Here is a 13,410-nt window from a genome sequence, read left to right on the forward strand (position 1 = left end):
GCTGTCGTGTTCATCACTGTACCTCACTAGTCATGGCAGCAAAATAACTAGTGCATCGTAAATATTCCATAAATGCTTCTTGAATGAGTGATTGCATGGTTAAGGAACATGTAAGTGAGTGCATGATTAAATAAATGGTGTTCTCTCATGCGAACCTCCCACTGTCCTAGACTCAGTCCTGGACAGAAATCTGCTCTGCTCAGTTCAATGGCGTATGCTGGGGCTAGTGTGGCCCAGTAGGAGACTCAACCCATGAGAAGGGACACTCAGAAGGAATCCAAGGACACAATCTGAAAGCACCAGAGTTTTATCTTACAATACTTCCTAAAGAGTCCATCAAGGTTAGACAGGAGGGTGCATTCTAGACAAAACGGGGTACTGGCAATGCTAGAGTAGCAGAGGGTTTCATTCTACAGGCCTGCTCAGGGGAATGAGTCTTGAGGGGGAGGAAGAGAATCACAAACTCCTTACCTATTAATCCGCAAGTTTCAGTAAGGGCTGCAAGGTCCGGTACCTGCACCTGGAGGCGAGCATACAGGTGTTTTGAGCCAGCCTAGGTACATAGTAGGAAAGGCACCCAGGACAGCATGGTTGCCCAGAGCAGTGCTTTCTTTGGTAGCTCAAAACTTCAGATGGAAATCCTCTCCATCCCTACTACTTATGTTAGAGGCAGGAGACACCTGTACCTCCTCAGTACCTGCAGAGCAGGAGAAGGTCTACTGGCTCCATTTTACTATTAAATGAGCTTTAAATATGATTCTTCTTATTACTGAACCAACATTTTCTTCTTTCTTTAACAGGAAAGGAATTGACAAAACTTTATTTATTTATTTTTAAAGATTTTATTTATTTGACAGACAGAGATCACAAGTAGGCAGAGAAGCAGGCAGAGAGAGATGAGGAAGCAGGCTCACCGCTGAGCAGAGAGCCCAATGCAGGACTCAATCCCAGGACCCTGGGATCATGATCTGAGCTGAAGGCAGAGGCTTTAACCCACTGAGCCACCCAGGTGCCCCAGAATTGACAAAACTTTAAATCCACACACATATGGCCCACTAATTTTCAAAGAAAGCACCAGAAATACACAATGGGGAAAGGATAGTCTTTTCAATAAATGGTGTTGGAAAAACTGAATAACCACATGAAAAGGAATGAAATTGGATGCTTATCCACACACAAAAATCAATGCAAAATGGATTAAAGACTTAAGTGTAAGACCTGAAACTTTAAAACCCCTAGAAGAAAACAGGAAAAAAGCTCCGTCACATTGGTCTTGGTAATGATTTTTTTTTTTTTTTTGGAAGTGATACTGAAAGCACAAACAACAAAAGCAAAAATAAACAAGGGGAACTACAATGAACTAAAGTGCTTCTGGACAGCAAAGGAAACAAAATGGAAAGGCAACCTATAGAATGGGAGAAAATATTTGCAAACTGTATATCCAATAAAGGGTTAATATATAAGGGACACTTAACAACTCAATAGCAAAACCAAAACAAAACGAAAACCAAATAACCTGATTAAAAAATGGGCAAGGATCTAAAGAATCATTTATCCAAAGAAGACATGCAAGTGGTCAACAGTTCTATGAAAAGATGCTCAACGTCACTCCTATCAGGGAGATGCAAATCAGCTATCACCTCACATCTGTTAAGAGGTCTGTTATAAAGACAAGAGACAGCAAGTGTTGGAGAGGGTGTGGAGAAAGGAGAACCCTTGGGCACTGTTGATGGGAATGTAAATTTGTGCAGCTGCTATGGAAAACAGTGTGGGAGGTCAGAGTCTCTGACCTTCCATACATTAAAAATAGAACTACTGTATGATCCAGCCACTCACTTCTGGGTATGTATCCTAAGGAAATGAACTTGCTATCTGGAAGAGATTTTCTGTACTCCACATTCATTATAGCATTATTCACAATAGCCAAGATATGGAAGCAATCTAATGCCCATTGATAACTGAATGGTAATGAAAAATGTATTTATGTAGTACAGATATCATAGGAATATGTGACATATAATATACTTACATATTATATTGTATAAATATATATATATGTATATATTTGACTATTACTCAGCCATAAAAAAGAAAATCCTGCTACTTGCAACAACGTGAATGAAACTGGAGGGCATTTTGCTCAGCGAAGTAAATCAGATAAAGTCAAATATTTTGTGATCTCACAGGTGGAACAAACAAACAAAAAGTCTGAACTCATAGAAACGGAGAAAGGAAAGGTGGCTCTTGAGGCTGAAGGAGACGTGGGTCAGACGGCACCAACTTTCAGTTACAAGATGAACAGGTTCTGAGGAGCTAGTGTACAGCATGGTGACTGGGGTTAATAATACTGTTTTATACACTTAAAAATAGCTAAGGGAGTAGATCTTAAGCATTTTCACCAAAAGAAAAAGTAACTCTGTGATGTGATGGGTGTGTTAATTAACTTGACTGTGGTGAACATTGCCCAGGGTGTCTGGGTGGCTCAGTTGGTTAAATGTCTGACTCATGACTTTTGGCTCAGGTCTTGATTCTGGGGTCGTGAGATCGAGCCCCATGTCAGGTTCCGTGCTGGGCATGGAGTCTGTTTTAAGATTCTCTCTCCTTCTTCTTCTGCCCCTCTTCCCCGCTTCTGCTTTCTCTCTCTCAAAACAAATTTTCCCCGTATATATGTATATCAAAGCATTACATTGTACACTTAAAATACATTACAGTTTTGTCAATTTTAATACCCAGTAAAGTGGGTGGGGCTAAACCCTCATGCTTCTTTGGTATTTGAACATTTAATGGAACAATGAACGTTTAGCAAGAAACCACTAAATGTCAGCAGTTTATTTTAATTAAAACCCTCAAGAAGCCTCTCTAAGATCCTTATCTACTTAACATAAGCAAAGAAATAGTGTTCCTAACCCTTAATAAACAACTTATGCAAACTGCTGAGTCCAAGGGCATTCTAGCCATCTAGTCTTTCCTTGGGAACAGGAGGCTATACAGGAAACTAACCAACCAGGTCCCAGTCATTTACATACGCACAGAATTGTCAGAAAACAGCAGTTCCTGGATTTGTCTTTATTTTTCTTATGAAAATTTGGGCATTTTCTTATTCCTGTTTTTCTGGCTGCCCTTCATATTCCAGGATATTTGCACCATAATTGATATTGGTTATATGACCACACCCAAATTTCTTTTAGTTCTCCAGGTTATGCTTTGGCAAATACAATTAAGTTACAAATCCTATGAAGTGTTAAAGATGTATTGGCAAAAAAAAAAAAGTACTCTTGAGGCATTCCGAAGAATGTCCTGCAAACAAAATGTAGTAGTCTGAATAGTGTCCTCCCTCAAATTCACATCCACCTGAAGGTAACCTCATTTGGCAATAAAGTCTTAGCAGGTGTAATTAGTTAAGGTTAGGTTATAGTGGACCAAGGTGGGTGCTCAATCCAATGACTGGTGTTCTTCTAAGAAGAGAAGAGGACACAAGACGCACACGGAAGGGGAAGGTCATGTGATGATGGAGTGAAAGACAGGAGTGAAGGGACTATAACCCAAGGAACACCAGGGATTGCTGGAGCCATCAAAAGCTAGGAGAAGAGGAAGGATTCTTCCTTACAGCCTTCAAGGGGAGCACGGCCCAGCTTGATTTCAGACCACTAGCCTCCAGAACTATTACAGAATAAATTTGTTATTTTAAGTCACCAAGTTTGTGACAATTTGTTCTGACAGTCCTAGGAAACAAATACCTACAATCTTCTGTGAAATAAAGACTATCTTCAACATTGCTCATTTATTCATTTGTGCATTTACTCAACTGTTATTTTGTGTACCTTTGTATGGGGGTGCATTGACCTAGTGCTAGGGAACATGTGGATTGCGGAGCGAGAGGTTGGGGAGCAGAGGGAGAGGGACAACCAGACTCCAGGCTGAGTATGGAGCTGGAGACAGGGCTCAAACCTATGACTCTGAGACCATGACCTGAGCCAAAATCAAGAGTCAGGCACTTAATCAACAGAACCACCTAGGCACCCTGTCATTTGTTACTAGAATTGCTAATAATTTGTTACTTGTAAATTCCTAGTAATTTGTTACTTGAATTGCTACCCTTGCAGTCCAGTTATCATGAAATCTCCTATTTACACATGCCAAAGAAGAGTTCCTTCAGGATGACCTTTGGGTACCAGCATGAGAATCACTTGAAGCTGGTCCTAAAAGATGCAGGCTCCAGGGCCCTACCGCAAGCTGTGGAAACAGAAACTTAAGTCAGGAAGGCATCTCTCCCCCATACTAGTTCAAGTAAATAGCTTTTATTTTCCTCATAGCAAGAAATCTGGAGGTAGGTGGAGTAGGGTGGTATGGCAGCTTCACGATGCCTTCAGGGACCAGAGATCCTTCTGGCTTTCTTGTTTTTCTTCATTCTCACGCTCTTAAAATGTCTGTTCCATCTGTGAGCACTGAGTCCCGCTGCAGGAGGAAGAAAGGGAGAAAATCAAAGGCCACAGTGCTGAGTTTACCACCTTTACTATGCTTCCTTACATGCTCCCCCCACCGGATTTCTCACTTATTTCTCATAAACAGTTTTTTTCTTCCTGAGTTTCCTCAATCACGTTTGGTGGCTTAAACAAAATGTATGTGCCATCTGATACAGAGTGTTCAGTGTATGTAGAGGAAATACTTAAGACAGTTATATTAAGAAGACCAGAAGGCAAAGGGACCTAAATGAAATATGAATTAAAAATAATTTCTAATTGCATCAGAAACAAAACAACTTAGGGATCAATCTAATGGAAAATGTAAAGGAACTGTGCACTGAGAACTATAAGACATTCCTGAGAGAAATTAAAGACCTAGAAATATTGGGAGATGTTCATGAATTAGAAGGTGCAATATTGCTAAAATGCCAATTCTTCCCAAATTTTTCATTAGGTTCTGTGTAATCCTGGTCGAAATCCCAGTGGGCTCCTTGGTTGAAATTGACAGATTGGTCCTAAAATCCATATGTAAATGCAGAGTACTTAGAATAGCCAAAGCAATATTGGACATGATTGGACACTTATTATAATGCTACAGAATAAAGACAGTTTGAAATTGATATAAGGATGGAGAAAAGGACTATGAGACTGAATTAAGAGTCCAGAAATTAGTCCAGAAATATACAGACACATATAAAGCTAACTGATTTTTTGATAAAGGCACCAAGGCTGTTCAGTGGGCAGTGGAAAGACTTTTCAATAAGCAATGACACGGGAAAAAAATGAACCCTGATCTCTACCTCATGCATATAGAAAAAAGTTACTTAAAATGAATCATCAACCTAAACATAAAAACTAAAGTTATGAAGTTTCTAGAAGAAAGCGTAAGCAATTATCTTTGTAACTTGGCATAGACAAAGATTTCTTGGAACACAAAAAACACTAACCATAGAAGAAAAAAACCTTGGCTAAGTGAACATAATAATAAAAAAATAATAATTTTTAAAAGGAAAAAGAAAGGAGAAACCTGGTAAATTAGGCACAGAAAATAAAAATTTTCTGCTTATCAAAAACAGATGGGGAGAAAATATTCACAGTGTCACATAAAGTTCTCTAGAAAATCAAAAACAAAAAGACAAAATACCCTACCACCTGAAAAATCAGCACACACATAAAGAGACACATCACACACATACACAAAGATGTTTAAGTGGGCAATAAACACATATAAAAGTGCTCAATATAACTTTTTAAAGAGGGTCTTTTTTTTTAAGATTTTATTTATTTATTTGACAGACAGAGATCACAAGTAGGCAGTGAGGCAGGCAGAGGGGGCGGGGAGCAGGTTCCCTGCTGAGCAGAGAGCCTGATGCCAGGCTCAATCTCAGGACCCTGAGATCATGACCTGAGCCGAAGGTAGAGGCTTAACCCTCTGAGCCACCCAGGTGCCCTCAATATAACTTTCAACATGAAAATGCAAATTGAAATCATAATGAGACACCAATGCACACCTACTATAGTGGTTAAAATGAATAATACTGACAACACCAAACATTGGCAAGGATATGAAACAATTAAAATCCTCATATGTTGCTGGTGCAAATGTAAAATATAATCTCTCTGGAAAACTGGCAGCTTCTTATAAAGTTAAGTAGGTATCTATCCTATGTCCAACACAGCCACTTTTATGTGTTTATTCAAGAGAAATTAAATTAAATCATATGTCCACAAAAACTTAGTATGAGTTTGTTCATAGCTGCTTTATTGATAATTTCCAAAATCTGGAAACCATCCAAATGTCCATCAACAGGAGAATGGATAAACAAACTGTGGTATATTTATACAATGGCATACTGCCCCCAAATGAAAGAACTACTGACGCACATACAGCAACAGGGACAAATACTGAAGGACAGTATGCTGACTGAAAAAGCCGGACAAGATAACACAATCCATTCATGATTCTGCTTATATGAGGTTCTAGAACTGGCAGACCTGATTTATGCTGATAGAATTCTGAACACCAATTGCCTGGCGTGGGACAGAACTTGGTTAGGAGAGGGTGTGAGGAAACTTCCTGAGGCGATTGAAATGTTCTGTAGTTTACAGGGGCATGGGTAACTTGGGTGGCATGCCTTCACGAAATCTCCCTGAACTTACACTGAGGTACACTGCATTTCACTTTATGTAAATCTTTCCTGAGAAAATACCTTGAATCCTGATGACTCTGCCTTTAAAACAGAAATAAAGGGATTACCTAAGGATCTTTTGCCTTTTCCATCAATGGAGATGTGTTATGGAAGTCTGTGATTCAGTCACGGTGACCATTGTCAAGGAAAAGCTTGCAACGCTCTAAACAATGTTGAGGAATGGTTAAAAATGACTCACGTGATGGATTTGCCATCACATGAATCTTATCTGTGGGAAACATGTTTTCTACGACGGTGGAAGGCTGTATTGTGAAGCTGGCATCTCAGGCACAAGGCATCTCACAGGGCTTGGGGAAAAAAATCATGAGTCACATAGTAAAAATAGTGATTAATAAGACTTTCCTTAAAGGGTCATTTTCCACTCATGTGTCAGCATGTGAAATTGCTCTGTACGTCCACAGACATCCAGTCTATCTGTGCTTTCTGTGCTGTGACTTGGAAGTGTTCTTGATACTCATGCATGTTTGGCTAACACCCATCATCCTTTAGGCTCGGGTGGCTGCTGTCCAAAGTCTGGGCCACACTGCTGTGTGCCCTGGTTATCTTAGTGTTTACATTAAATCCCCAGCTGCCAAATTTCTCATTCTGATGCTAGGTACTTGCCAAACTATCAGGTGTTCACTGATTGTAGAATGGAACTAATTCCTTCTTCATTGTGTAAACCCAGGATTAGTTTTCCTTCACTGGCCAGTGTCTCCTCTATGATGCTCCTCTCTTCATACCTTGGATTTTCAATACCCAAACCTCTATTCCCAGATACAATGCCCTGCTAATCAGGTCCCATCTTATCTACCTAGCCGTATTTCTCACTACTTTAAAACATGGCAGCATGGAGTAGTGGAGAAATTCTAAGTCCAGGAGTCAAGAGAGCTGAATATAGCCCTGAACTTCCTATGTGATGGGCAAATTCCTGTCACATGAGGAATTTTGATTCATAGGGCTCCCTTCCTGCTTTCACTCCCTAAGTTTTATTCGGACAAATATCACTATATTCCCCGATATTTGCCTAAACATTCCTTTGACTGCATCTCTGCTTCATAAAATATTACCCATCTTTTCTGGTACAGCCAAAATGGTCTCGGCTCTCTGGCTTTCCTGCTGTTAATCCATGCTTTATCTAACCATGTATGGCAGTGAACAGTACCACACATTGATCACTAATTCTGTTTTTATTCTCATGGTATCTACCATCAACACGATATACAACATGATGTCAACATGATAAACAAAATGTTTACTGACCCCTACTATGTACACTGACATCATTACTGTGGGATCCATAAAATAGTACTTACTTTTAGTCAACTTGTAGTTCTATGTGTTTGTCCCAACTTCTCCATGACCCATCAAGGGTATGAGCTCCTTGTGCGAGTGACTGTGCCTTTTACAGGTATTTTTTGTGTCCCCTAGATAAAAATATAGCTTTACTATTTTTCAGGCTTTTCTCATTCCTTCAAGTCCGCTCCATTTCCCCTTTCTTCTTTTCATTTTCTCACAAGATTTTCCTGTGGGAATTCCCTCTACCTACCTCTTTATTCCTTCCAGTTCTTCGCTCACCAGCCACCTGTCCTGCTCACACTCCTGTGCACTTTGACCCTCACTCACCTGATCATGTGACTGGTGGACTTTGTGGGGCCACTACCTGTTACCAATGGCTTCTGAATGGGGGAGGACCTTGAGATAATAATGCTTATATTATTTCCCCCCATCAGGTGGTTATGGGGACAATTGAGACCATGTCTCTTGGGCTATTAACTCATTTGAGTCACAGAGCCCTTTGAGAATCATCCTCTCTAAAAAGAAAGTGTTCAGAGGCTAACTGAACATAATGATAATAATAAAAAAGTGTGCAGATAGTCTAGACTTAGCCTACCTTTCAGAGGAGTCACTCCTGAACTTCAGAACTCCTTCCACAGATCCGCTAGACATCCCACAGACCCCAGGTTATAAATGCCTAGTGCACATGAAAATTCATTGTAAATCAGAAACACTAACTTTGGCAGAGACTATTAGTATTATTTTCTGGGAGCCAGAACAATGCAAACTAAAGTCTCTTAGTCCCCTTTCCTGCCATCAGAATACTACCCATAAGAATGCCCTATGCCTTCTGTCTCTCTGCTATGTCCCAATCCAGCTTCAGGATCTTGCTCGGGGAATTAGCAATGGTGTGAATCAGAGTTTTGCTTTGTATGGAAACCTGGCCTAGTGACAATCCTTAAGAGTCTTATCATATATTAAAATATATCTAATGATATTTAAAATAAAGTAGCAGTCTGGTTATTTATTATGGGATCAACTGGAGTTTATGGGCCAGCTTGGAAACTTCACACATATGTAACATGATAGCTACTTATAAGTACACATTGTAATATGTCATGATTATTAACATATTTCTATTACATTTCTATTTACATAGTTATTTCTAAAGAAACACATACATATTTCTATAGAAAACTATGCTAAGAAAAGGGAAACCTTTGTAATATAATCTGTTTGTAATTTGGGGGTTTCTTATCCTGCTTTTAAAGTTTTGATTACATGTCACTGAACTTTATATGTTCCAGATAATTTGCAATCCACAAATGGGAGGAATAAAAAACACATGGTCCCTGCCCCCAAGGATTTTATAGAAAAGTAGGAATTTGATAAATACTTATTGCTTTATAATGCACTAACCTTTGACACCTGGATAGCCCAGCTACTTAATATGTCACACTTCCCTGATACCAAATAGAAACCCAAAGGATAATGATTTCAAAGGTACCTAATTAACAACAAGGGACCATTTAAGACACTGGCAGAATATTGGGTTCAGTAAGCACAATTTAATCATTAAGATGATAACATTTATTGTGTATCCTTTCTAGAAAAATACCTTATCACTTAATTTTTGTCTTAATCACCATATCAATTATAAATCATGTTGAACTTATGTGCCTAAATGAAGGTTACTCAAAAGAAAGGGAGCAACGTTGCCAATAGAAACAATAAATTATTTAGCCAAAGCTATTCAGAAAATACTAGTCAAAACTGGAACTAGGCTTCCAAACACACTGTCAGTATTTAAATATTTCAAGGTCAAAGTCAGATGAAGCAACTGGTGTTAGATATTTTTAGCAGCAGCTCCAATTGAGATTTAACAACACTGGTTGGGTCTGGAAAGTGTCCTGATGCCACACACTGATTATCATCTTGAAATTCATTAGGAAATCTGTAATCCTAAGGGTTTGGAGAGACAGGCAATGGAAAGAACGTTTTGTTGGTTCCTACTATGAGCCTGGTGCTCTGTAATCCTTACATAAATGATCTTACTTAATTCTCACAACAGCCCTGGGGTGTGGATTTCTTATTCTCATTTTGTAGATGAAGAAGCAGAGTGGCAATGATTTGCTGTAGGTCATAACAGCTAGTAAGTGGCAGAACAGAAAAAAATTTTAAAGGCATAAAATAAACTGCAGAGGAAATTACCAAGGAAACCAGTTATGATAATTGAGAGTAAAATGTTGCAATGTTTCCTATTGTTGCTGTAACAAATTACTCTGAACAACAGCTTAAAACAACACAAATTTATTATCTTACAGGCCTGGAGGTCAGAAATCTAAAGTGGGTCTTCTGGCATTAAAATCAAGGTGTTGACAGGACTGCAGGCCCTCTGGAGGCTCTAGGGGAGAATCTGCTTCCTTGTCTTTTTCAGCTTCTAGATGCCGTGCACAGTTTTGGGCTTGTGACACCAGCCAGCAATCACATCATTGATTCTATAATCACATCTCCTTTTCTCTGACTCCCCTGACTCCTTTATTCCCTTTGAGGGATCTTTGTGATTAGATCGGGCCTACCTGGATAATCCAGGTTAATCTGACTACGTGTGGATCCTTAATCACACTGGCTCAGTTCATTCTGCCTTGTGAGGTAATATATTCACATCCTAGGGATTCACATGTGGACATCTTGGGGAACCATTTTTATGTCTACCACAATTACTTTTTAGTAAGCTTGCAAACCTGCTATTCTAAATGCGTAACATATAATCTTGGAATTTTATTTATTTATTTATTTGAGAGAGAGAGAGCACACACGTGAGTGCTCATCAGTGGATCTGGAAGGGGCAGAGGGAGAGGGAAAGAGAGAATCTTAAGCAGGCTCCATGCACAGCCCAGAGCTCACCTGGGACTTCATCTCACAATCCTGAGATCAGACCTTGAACTGAAATCAAGAGTTGGACGCTTAATCAGACTGAGCCACCCAGGTGCCTGGAATTGGAATTTTATAATGAAAGGGACCTTTTGGTTCACTTAGCCTAATCTTTTAACAAGATAATTTATTTACTTGCATTTGTTCCTCCCTGATGACTCCCACAGTGATATTTTCTTTTTTTTAATAAAAGACCATCTATTGTCTGTTCATATCTTGGCTATCAGACACATGAAAAATGTTCATCATCGCTAGCCATCAGGGAGATTCAAATTAAAACCACATTGAGATACCACCTGACACCCGTTAGAATGGCCAAAATTAGCAAGATAGGAAACAACGTGTGTTGGAGAGGATGTGGAGAAAGGGGAACCCTCTTACACTGTTGGTGGGAATGCAAGTTGGTGCAGCCACTTTGGAGAACAGTGTGGAGATTCCTCAAGAAATTAAAAATAGAGCTTCCCTATGACCCTGCAATTGCACTGCTGGGTATTTACCCCAAAGATACAGATGTGGTGAAAAGAAGGGCCATCTGTACCCCAATGTTTATTGCGGCAATGGTTACGGTCGCCAAACTGTGGAAAGAACCAAGATGCCCTTCAACGGATGAATGGATAAGGAAGATGTGATTATACACGATGGATTATTATGCCTCCATCAGAAAGGATGAATACCCAACTTTTGTAGCAACATGGACGGGACTAGAAGAGATTATGCTGAGTGAAATAAGTCAAGCAGAGAGAGTCAAGTATCATATGGTCTCACTTATTTGTGGAGTATAACAAAGAACATGGAGGACATGGGGAGATGGAGAGGAGAAGGGAGTCGAGGGAAACTGGAAGGGGAGATGAACCATGAGAGACTATGGACTCTGAAAAACAACCAGAGAGTTTTGAAGGGGCGGGGGGTGGGAGGTTGGGGAACCAGGTGATGGGTAATAGGGAGGGCACATATTGCATGGAGCACTGGGTGTGGTGCAAAAACAATGAATACTGTTACGCTGAAAATAAATTAAAAAAAAGACCATCTATTTATTTAATATTGTCAATATTACAAATCTGCATTGGAGATGCTCAAGATATTTGCTGGAGGGTAGTAGGAATGCTTCATCTGAGCTGTTATTAGACCTGGATGATTTGTTCATTAGGAGAATGAGTGTGCAGTATGTGCCTACAGCATAAGCCTAAGAGATGCAGGGTGAAGGAGACACCTCCCCTGCCATCGAGGAGTCTGCGCTCTTTTCCACTGAGTTTATCAGTTAAAGAAACCTATAGGACAAAGATAAGGGGAATATAAGTATTTGTATAACCATTTGGATTTGCATCGAATAGCCAGGAACCCAAACATGCCAAAGTAAGTAAGCCACCGTGAAGGTTGCTATAAGCTCAAAATAGATTCCTAATGTACTATGTGGCTGCAATTAGAAAGTAAAATTTGCCATTTTTATAGTCCACTTATAGTTTATAATATACACTTAGACTTATTTTTATTTTCCATTAATTCAGTACCTTATTCTGATAGCAATGGGAAGCCAGTGATGAGTTTTAAGAAAGTAAATGCAATACTTAAATTTGTGTTTTATGAAGGGCTATGGTTGCTGAATGGATCTGGTATTAGGAGACTGGTTAGGAGACTGTTGTATGCCAGGTAGGGATGACTGTCTAGACCAGAGAAATGCCAGTGAAATGGACAGAAGTGGGCCTGAATGAGAGTTGCTTGGCTTTGGGACAGCAGGCAGCAGATCTGGAGAAATTGTAAACAAGATTGTCCAGATTGTTGGCTTGGTAATGGTAATAAGACTGGGTCGATGGTAATAAGACTATTCAATGAGTCAGAAAACACTGAAAGAAGATGAGATAAAAAGGTGCCAAAAGATGCTTTTTCTTTTTTTTTAATATTTTAATTTTTAAAAAATTCTAATTTAAATTCCAGTTAACATATAGAGTAATACTAGTTTCAAGCATATTAATATAGTGATTTCACACTTCTGGACAGAAAAAAAAGAGACCTTTCTTTATCATCTCAACTACCTTGTAAGGTATATATTGCTTTGGAAGTTTTGAAAGGGAGGAAAGAAAAACTCAGAAACATTAATTTGCTCAAGGTCACACAAAGGGTAAATGGTAGGGCTATGATTGACAATCCCATGCTTCTTCTGCTGTCCTATGTCTTGGTTAACCTTGATATCAATTGCCTGAATTCCTCTGTAGTGAAGAAGGGGGATTTCAGAGAAAGCAAGGGGCAGGGGCATCTGGGAGACCAGAGCTGGGGAGGGAATTTCTTACTCTGGGATTCAGAGGACCCCGAGGATTGTGCAGAGCACTGGACTCAGTGAGAGGAATGGTTCAACACACTATGAAGGTCAAGACTGTTGGGTGGTAGGCATGCACCAAACTTTCAGTCAGAGACTGGAATCTGGAAACCAAAAAGAACAAGAACAAGGAATATGTAATGGGAAGAGATGGGAATTGGTTCAGGGATGCTGCCCAAAGAGGCCAAGCTCTCTGAACCTGTTTTTGCATCCTAGAAGAGGTCATGAAAGGTCA

At 39.6% G+C, this 13,410-nt stretch overlaps 1 long non-coding RNA gene across 1 annotated transcript; it reads right to left on the reverse strand.

Annotated features, from left to right (window-relative positions):
• Positions 1-4,308: 4,308 nt before the first annotated feature.
• On the reverse strand, positions 4,309-8,248 carry LOC123938286. Its single transcript, XR_006817703.1, has 3 exons — positions 8,202-8,248; positions 7,969-8,079; positions 4,309-4,455 (listed from the first exon to the last, which is right to left on the reverse strand). It is a non-coding gene; the product is annotated as an uncharacterized LOC123938286 (long non-coding RNA).
• Positions 8,249-13,410: the final 5,162 nt, after the last annotated feature.

Source organism: Meles meles, chromosome 1 (genome assembly GCF_922984935.1).
Source record: "Meles meles chromosome 1, mMelMel3.1 paternal haplotype, whole genome shotgun sequence".
NCBI classification, from domain to species: domain Eukaryota; kingdom Metazoa; phylum Chordata; class Mammalia; order Carnivora; family Mustelidae; genus Meles; species Meles meles.